General features: G+C 44.2%; 1 pseudogene; it reads left to right on the top strand.

The window, feature by feature from the left end:
• Positions 1 to 680: 680 nt before the first annotated feature.
• LOC110312000 (protein S100-A11 pseudogene) lies at positions 681 to 6,399 on the top strand (annotated as a pseudogene).
• The last annotated feature ends 3,022 nt before the right edge of the window (positions 6,400 to 9,421 follow it).

Raw genomic sequence — 9,421 nt, 5'->3', positions numbered from 1 at the left:
AAGTTTGTCTCTCACAAGAAAGCCAGTCATACTAGATTAGACCCCGTCCTAATGGCCTCACCTTAACTTGATATTATCTAAGAAAACTCCAAATGAAGTGACAAGTCACAATGGCAGGTCCAGAGGAAGGAATTGCAGCTTCCTCATATCTTCTGAAAAGAAACAGCTCAATCATAATTATCTTGATAAACAGGGCCCATCTCAGGAAAGCAAGTGGAGCTACTCACAGGTTTACCACTGAAGATCACCGCAGTGATAGGCTAAATGGGAAAACCATGTTTGCCACATCTAAGACAGAGAGAGGATATGGTATCATTTAGTCCACAGTGTTTTGAGGGCCAGCAAGATGACTGAGAAGGTAGAAGCAATTGTTACTAAGGCAGGTCACCTGAGGTTTGTTTCCAGGACCTTCTAGGTAGAAGGAGAGAATCAACTCCTGCAAGTTGCCCTCTGACCTCCGCACAGGCACCATGGCATGAACACACACACTAAATAAATCTAATTTCAATAATTAAAAACAATGTTTTAGTGCTGGACAAAGTGGTGCATGTCTTAATCCCAGTACAGAAGCAGAAGATTGTAGGTTCAAGGCCAACCTGAGCTACATAGCAAGATCCTATCTCAGGCAGCCATCCTTGGTCTACTCCAACTTGGCAAAAATGCCAAACCCTCCAGAGACTGAGCACTGTGAGGAGTCCTTGATGGCTGTTTTCCAGGAGTATAGTGGGAAGGATGGGAGCAACAGGAAAACTCCCAAGACTGAGTTGTACACCTTCAGAATTCAGAGCTGACAGCCTTCACAAGGGAACAGAAGGATCCTGGTGTTCTTCACCACATGATGAAGAAGCTGAACTCCCACAGTGATAAGCAGCTAGAATGACCTTCCAGGAATGTCTTAATCTTGCTGGCCACTTAGCTGTGCCTTGCCATGACTTCTGCTTCAAATGTCCCTTTCCCTTCTGACCACCTGGTCATCACATCCTCCTGAGCCCGAATCAACACTCAGCCAACCATGCCCTCTGTGCCATGCAGCAGCCTTCTGGTGATAAAAATGAAGTGTCTTCTTTTTTTAATTCTAAAAGAAAGGTAGACAAAGAACTAACCTTGCCTGCCTGTCTCCTGAGTGCTGGGATTAAAGGCATGCACAACCATGCTCAGCTTTAGAACGTCTTACCCGAGGCTATCCAGTCATCTCTATACACAGGTGCACCCGACCTGCACACATACACATAAAAATGTTATTTTAGAAGTGAAATATAAAAAAGAAATAAAAACAAAGACTAAAAAGTGGACATGCTTATAATCTCATGACTCTAGAGGCTGAGGAAGGAAGATCTCACTTTAAAAGCCCATCGGACAAATCTAACAATAGCTTGTCTCTAAACAAACTACTAAGCATGGTGATGCACACCTTTAATTCCAACATTCAGGAGGTGGATCTGTGTGAGTTTGAGGACATCCTCATTACAGAATGAGACCCTGTCTCAAAACACAAACTCGGAGAGAGCTGTCTCAGCAGCACTGGCAGTTCTTGCAGAGAGCCCAAGTTGAGTTCCCAGCACCCACATGGTGGCTCACAACCTTCCTTAACAGTTGCAGGGAATCTGAGCATTCATAGAGTTGGGGTTCTGCATGGAGCGAGAATTCTCAAAGGGCACCAAGCATACATGTTCTATACACACATGTTCTATACACACGTACAAACAAGCAGAACATTCATACACATAAAATGAAAACAAATGAAATCATTTATTTTAAAGTTGTAAGCCAATAAATCCTCCTTGAATCACATCATAAAATGCTTTCATTTAACACTTCTGTGTTGCTAAAGACTATGCTCAGCGCCCTTCTTATCTGGGACCCTGTGCCCCTCATGGAGCCTGTTTGAGGGGTTCTGTGATGAGCCCCACATACACAGGCACAGCATAAAGTTAGCTTTGCCTTTGTGAGCCACAGTCCTAAGGCTACAATCTGCCTCTTGGCTCTGCTTAGCCATGGGAACAATGAGTTTGCTGATCTCTGCCAGAGGCTCAGGAGGGCATTGTTCCCACTCACTGTGCCAAGACACAAGGGTCAGCAGAAACCAAGTCTGGACATCAGCAAAGAGGAAGGTTGGCAAGTGTGGGCTGTTACCACTGTTCTCTCCTGAGAATTCTCACTCTAAGCGGAACCCCAGCTCTATTATTGACAACTCTCAGATCACCAGCTTGGGGTGGATGTGACAGCTGTTTCTGTTTGTCTGTAGAAGAGGCAGCTGAAGTCTAGAGAGCAGTCTGTACTGTAGTTAGCTGTCAGGAAGTGAAGCTGATGGCCCCATGTCGAGAAGCAGAGCCCTCATAGACCATGTCGAGATGCTAGAAAACCTAGGGCCCTGCTCTTAGAAATACCCATAACTGGGGTTCTGACCTTTATTGTTTTGTTTTCTCAGAGTCTCATGTAGCCCACACTGAAATAGGTAGCTGGGAATGGCCTCGAAGTCCTGACCTTTCTGCCTCTGCCTCCAATGTGCTGGGACTACAGGGTAGCATCACTACTCCTGAATTGGTTCTGTTTTTTTGTTTGTTTGTTTGTTTGTTTGTTGTTGTTTTTTAAAGACAGGGTTTCTCTGTATAGCTCTGGTTGTCCTGGAACTCACTTTGTAGACCAGGCTCGAACTCAGAAATCCACCTGCCTCTGCCTGGAGAGTGCTGAGATTAAAGGTGTGCGCAACCACACCCGGCTCGGTTCTGTCTTTTTTTTTTTTTTTTTAAGATTTATTGATTTATTATGTGCAAGTACACACTCCAGAAGAGGGAGTCAGATCTCATTATGGATGGTTGTGAGCCACCATGTGGTTGCTGGGATTTGAACTCAGGACCTTTGGAAGAGCAGTTGGGTGCTCTTACCTGCTGAGCCACCTCAACAGCCCCAGTTCTGTCTTTTTTAAAGGATCTCCACACACACATTTTATCATCCATGCTGCAGGAATACAACTATTTGCTGGCTTTACATCTTTCCTCAACAATCTAACACAGGGTTCAAATCCAAGCTCAGACAAATCTAGTTATGTGGAAAAAGACAGTATCTCCAGGGGGTCTTGAACTTCTAATCCCTCCTGCCTCCCTTTCTCCCAAGTGCTGAGATTATAGCAAATAATAGTCTGACTTTATGAAGTACTCAGGATGGAGAAGGATCCCGGGACTTCCTTCCACATGCTAGGCAAGCCTTCTACCCACTGTGTAGAAGTTCTTTTAAATCAGTTCTTTTAAATTAGCCATCCATCAAAAGTGCACACAGAGAGGGCAGGGAGACTAAAGGGGTGAGCCTTGTTTGAGAAGCCCACACTCACATTCCTTGCTGGATGTCTTACTTTCTTCCTAAGCGCTTTTCTTTCTCTTAACCAGAGGGCTTAAATTCTTTTTTTAAAAAAGATTTTTATTTATTATTATTATATGTAAGTGCACTGCAGCTGTCTTTAGACACACAAGAAGAGGACATCAGATCTCATTATGGATGGTTGTGAGCCACCATGTGGTTGCTGGGATTTGAACTCAGGACCTTTGGAAGAGCAGTCAGTGCTCTTAACCACTGAGCCATCTATCTCACCAGCCTTTAAATTCTATATTAAAACGTCTTAATAAACTCCAGGAGCTGGTGAGTTGCTTCATCATATAAAGGTTCTGTCCTCAACACAAATACCTGAGCTTGGTTCTTGGTAGAAAGAGAAAGTTTCTTTCTAGCCACAGGAGCACTATGGACATGCACACCTATACAGGTACATACATACTCAAACAAAAGAAATAAAAATCTAAATTAAAAATGTTTAGACCCTGTGACTGGCCCAGTCTGTAGCTCTTGTCCTTAATCAGAGACTCAGATGAAGACTGTTACAAACATTCCTACCTGGTCAAAATGTAGAGTAAGGAACTATGGGGTGCCTAAATCCAACTGATAGGTCTGCAATGCAAGCCCTACACCGAAGGCTCAGGGAAAATCACCAAAGGGGGAGAACAAGGATTGTAAGAGCCAGAAGCCTAGACCATTTGTTGCTAGATGGAGCCACCTAAGCATTATGGGGAAAACACACCCATAAAATCTCAACAGTGTGGTTGCCTGAACAAGACCGGCATAATGACACCACCAGTTGAGGTGCTGAGATGGACAGAAGAAATTCTATACCATCTCATGCCTTTCTGATGATCAATGGCTGCTGACATGTTCACAGAAGCAAAGCTAAAGGAACTGTCTCCTGAGTGCTGGGATTAATGGCGGGTGTGTATCATCATCTCCCAGGAAGACAGTGAGTTTGGGATGGAGAAAATGAGAGTTTGGAAGGAACAGAGGGAGCAAGAATAGTATAGATGTAGAAAGCTCTCAAAAAGGAAAAGAAATAAGCCGGGCATGGTGGTGCATGCCTTTAATCCCAACACTTGGGAGGCAGAGGCAGGCGGATTTCTGAGTTTGAGGCCAGCCTGATCTACAAAGTGAGTTCCAGGACAGCCAGGGCTACACAGAGAAACCCTGTCTTGGAAAAAAAAAAAAGAAAAGAAAAGAAATAAAACTTAACAAAAAAATTAAGCCCCCCAAGCTAATTAAAAATGATGGAAATAATAATAAATAAAAATAACAACTAACCTCCATTATGTTTAAAAAAAAAAAGGAAAAATTAGAGGAGCCCAATCAAAAAATTTCTCAGGCAAGGAAGGTTTGAAAGGAATGTCAAGGTGTTGGGAGCCCAGTTGGAGTGGTAAAGTTATCCAGGGTGTGAATCCTGTCAGTGATTGAACACTGCGGGTCAGTAGATTCCATATGAAGCTTTGCTGGAGCCCCTCCAGACATTTTTCTAGAAACTTCCTTGCCCAACACATGCAATGATGTGTCTTATCGGTCCTGATGCCAGGAGGCAGGATGGCACAATAGCTGTGGACAATGAAGGAACAATGGCCACGGCTGCAGGGCAGTCCATTAGGGAGAGCATGGGCCTCTCCAGTTCATTCTGGCCAGCCAGGAGTCCTGACGTAGGGCCCAGCTCCACAGACAAACGGGATTGTTGTTTATTTCTGTTGTTGTTGCTGCTGTGCTTATGTTGTTATGACAGGCTCTCTGTGTTGCCCTGACTGTCCTAGAACTCACTATGTAGACCAGGCTGGCCTCAAATTTTCTGTGTCTGAAGGTGGTCTTGAACTTTTGGTTCTCCTGAGGTCACCGGTGAGAGGGAAAGACAGTGCAGGGGTTCCTCCATCTTGTCTTCTTCCTGAGGGCATGCAGTAAGAAGGCTTAACTAGAACTGGATCTCCTTGATGGAGCCCATGGAAATCTACCCCACTCCATTCTAGGAGCCAGCTGTCAAGATGCCCCAGCTAACTCATCTCAGTTTCAGTTAAACTGCCTGCTTGTACAGAACTTCCATGTAGCTGCTGACAGAGGTGACAGGATTTGGACTTTGCCTTCCAAAACCCTGTGTCTAGACATTTGGGACCACACATAGGTCCCCAAATACTTGAATGTGCTCCTAATCAGCTGGACTGAAGATTTTCACTTGTCTATAAACTGGGTCTGAGTGTTCATCTCTAGTGGGTCACCTGTAACGTACCTCCTGAGTTCTGGAATTAGAGGGCTGATCTTCCACATCTCCTTTATGTGATGATGGGGATCAAATGCAGGCCCTTCTGTGTGATAGGCAAGACCCCAACTTCCACCCCATAGAGGTCTTTGTATCCATCTCTAACCCCTCAAGAGTGACAGATGGCATAGTGAAGACAAGCACCCCAAGCTTTTTAAAGAACAGAAACCTCGGAGTAACAGCTATGCAAATATTGACCCAATATCAGAAGTGACCATGCTCCAAACCTATGTTTAATTAGAAATTAGATTATAGAAGCAGTACATTTATTACGAACAAACAAAATGTACCAATGACTACCGTTTGTCTAGTCAGTTAATTGGAAATCAGCCGGGTCTTTCTGCCCGGACAATTATCATCAGCTCCTAATCTTCCTGCTGGAAATGAAGGCTATCATGCCTAGCCTCAATACCGTGCTGTTATTAGCTCAGTAACAGTAGCAGTATTTAGTAACAGCCTTGAGGATTAGCGGCCACCAACTGGGCTAATCTGACAACACAATTTCAACCTCAAAGAAACAGAATGTAATTATATTTGTAGGGGGTAAGTAAAAAATAAAAATGTGTTTCTAAGCACTAAACTAATACACCACCTCTCTAACAACATGGGAATGGTTGGTGAAGCCGTGTTCTTGCTCCAGGAAGTGTTAGACAGTGTGGACAGAAAAGCTCTGAAATGTGGGCCGGGGTGTGGCTCAGATGGTAAAGGGCCTGCCTTGTGACCCTGGTGTCCATTTCTAGTACCACATTGAAGAGATCTGGTGGTGCGGGCCTGCAATCGCAATATTTGGGAGGTAAAGACAGGAAGATAAGAAGCATAGTGAGCTTTCTCACTCCTAGTTTACAGGAGACCCTATCTAAAAAAAACGTGGAGGAACCCTGGAGAGATGGTTTACAATCAACAATGCTAGAGGACCTAAATTCAACCCCAGGGCCCTCACAGTAAGGGAGGCAAACACCTATAAGTTGTCATCCTACCTCCACATACATGCAGTAGCTAGCACACATGTGTGTGGTACACCAACATACAATAACTGAATGTCTTTTTCTTCTTGTTTTTGTTTTTTGAGATGTGGTTTCTCTGCATAGCCCTGGCTATCTTAGAACTAGCTCTGTAGACCAGGCTTGCCTGGAACTTAAAGATATGCCTGCCTCTGCCTCCCAAGTACTTCCCAAGTATGTACCACTATGCCTGGCTGAATAGCATTTAAAAAAAAAAAAGATTTTTAGGGCAAGCATGGTGGCACACACTTTTTTTTTTGTTTGGTTGTTTGTTGTTGTTGTTGTTGTTGTTGTTGTTGTTGTTGTTTTGCTCTTTTTGTTTGTTTGTTTGTTTTTTGTTTTTTTGTTTTTTTTGAGACAGGGTTTCTCTGTGTAACCCTTGGCTGTCCTGGAACTCACTCTGTAGACCAGGCTGGCCTCGAACTCAGAAATCTGCCTGCCTCTGCCTCCCAAGTGCTGGGATTAAAGGTGTGCACCACCATGCCCGGCTTTTTGGTTTTTCGAGACAGGGTTTCTCTGTATATCCCTGCCTGTCCTTGAACTCATTCTGTAGACCAGGCTGCCCCTGAATTCAGAGATGCACCTGTCTCTGCCTCCTGAGTGCTGGGATTAAAGGCATGCACCACCACGCACAGCATGGCACACACTTTTAATCCCAACAGTCAAGAGGCAGAAGCAGGTGGATCTCTATGAGTTCAAAGCCAGCCTGTTTACAAATTGAGTTCTAGGAACTGTGTCTTGAAAAACAAAACAAAACAAAACAAAACAAAAAAGATTTGTAATGTTAACAATACAAAGAATGTCTGAAGGACAGCTATACTAGTTTACCCTGATCTGGTTGTTATAAATGTCATACATGCACTGAAGTGCTACACTGTTGGGATTGGTCCGGTGTTGCTGTGTATTCAAATGCTAAATACTGGCCCCAAACATCCTGTACACCAAGTGACACTATGTAAACTTTGCTTCCCAATTTAAAATTATTGGTTCAATAAAGGTGGCTACAGCCAACGGGGGAGAATAGAAGAGGTGGAGTTTGAGTTGCCAGGCTGGGGTTACAGGTAGGGACCACGAAGAGAAGAAAGAGGAGGAAGATGGAGAGGACAGGAGGTCTCCAGGACTTGATAGATCAGGAGCATGCACCTAAGTGAAGTACCCGCCCCCCCCAAGACAGACTGCTGGAGCAGAAGTAACCGGGGGAGACTCAAACAATAGGCACTGAGTAAAGCAGCCAGGAAGGAGACAGTCTGGCCAATAGAAATGCAAATTTAGGGGCAATCCCCCAGTAACTGTGCAAAAGCTAAAAAAATAAATCATAGCCTGAGAGTCATTCATTTGGAAGCTAACAGGAATAGAAATAAACCAATTAACCTACACTATACTGTGCTCCATAAATACCTACAAATGCTACATGTATCAACTAAAAACACATACATGACTAAGTATGCTGGCTTATACATGAAATTCTAGCTCTTGGGAGGCTGAGGCAGGAGGATCATGAGTTTGAGATACACAGGGTGTTGGAGGTCCAGGAGTTGCCCCACCAACCACTCGAATACTATCTCACTCAGACAGGGATAGGTTATTGAGCACCCATCCCAGGACTGATTGATCATGGACACAGCCTGGACTCAGAAGCTAGACTGTGACCCCAATCCAGAATCCCACAGAGATTTTAAGCCTGAAATCCATGAACATCTGTGCCAAGTTACTCCACCAATCAGAATTTAGTGATAGGGAACTTCCTTAGGAACATGTCTTGGTGGTACATTTAACCTGTTCTTATTGGTTGGGTTATTCAACTGTGGCTGGGCAACTTGACTTGCCTGGCATTCATGTCCCAACTTGCCAACCAGGATGCTAGTTACCCAGGTAACATGTCTCTTTCTGCCAAGTAAGATGTCAAATCCCAGGGAGGTATTGGGTTCAAGCCTATTGTAGCTATTTATACAAAGCAGCTCTAAATGACAGCTACTGTGATTGGTTTCCAAGTACACCAAAGCACAGAACATACAGGATTTGGGTTAACAGTTAACTCAGGCAGGAAGACGTTCCTGGTAATGGAACACGAGAAAGTTTCCTTGTAACAGCATAAAATGGCTGGCAGCAGTTGCCCAGGCCTTAATACAGGGAGATCTTGTTTTGTTTAAAAACAAAACAAACAAACAAACAAACAAAAAACATGGCTGGGGGCCGGGCGTGGTGGCGCACGCCTTTAATCCCAGCACTCGGGAGGCAGAGGCAGGCGGATTTCTGAGTTCAAGGCCAGCCTGGTCTACAAAGTGAGTGCCAGGACAGCCAGGGCTACACAGAGAAACCCTGTCTCGAAAAACCAAAAAACAAAACAAAACAAAACAAAACAAAACAAAAAACATGGCTGGGGGCTGGAGAGATGGCTCAGTGGTTAAGAGCACTGACTGTTCTTCTGAAGGTCCTGAGTTCAAATCCCAGCAACCACATGGTAGCTCACAACCATCCATAATGAGATCTGACTCCCTCTTCTGGAATGTCTGAAGGCAGCTACAATGTACTTACATATAATAATTTAAAAAACAACAACAACAACAACACATGGCTAGCCCTTATTAGTATAGTGGTGACTATCCCCGCCTGTCTGTCACAAGGGAGAGGGGAAGCTACCCATTGGATTTGCTGGGCAGTGGTGTTACACAGTGTTCAATCCCAGCACTGAGGAGGCAGAGGCAGGCATTGAATCCAAGGTCACCATGGTCTACAAAGTGAGTTCTAGAACTACACAAAGAAACCATGTCTCAAAAAAAAAAAAATAAACAAAAATAAAAACAAAACAAACCAGAAA

Source organism: Mus caroli, unplaced genomic scaffold (genome assembly GCF_978045245.1).
Source record: "Mus caroli unplaced genomic scaffold, Mus_caroli_1 scaffold_17, whole genome shotgun sequence".
In the NCBI taxonomy this organism is placed as follows: Eukaryota; Metazoa; Chordata; class Mammalia; order Rodentia; family Muridae; genus Mus; species Mus caroli.
Note: the sequence above shows the minus strand (reverse complement) of the source record. Positions and strands in the feature narration are given on the sequence as shown.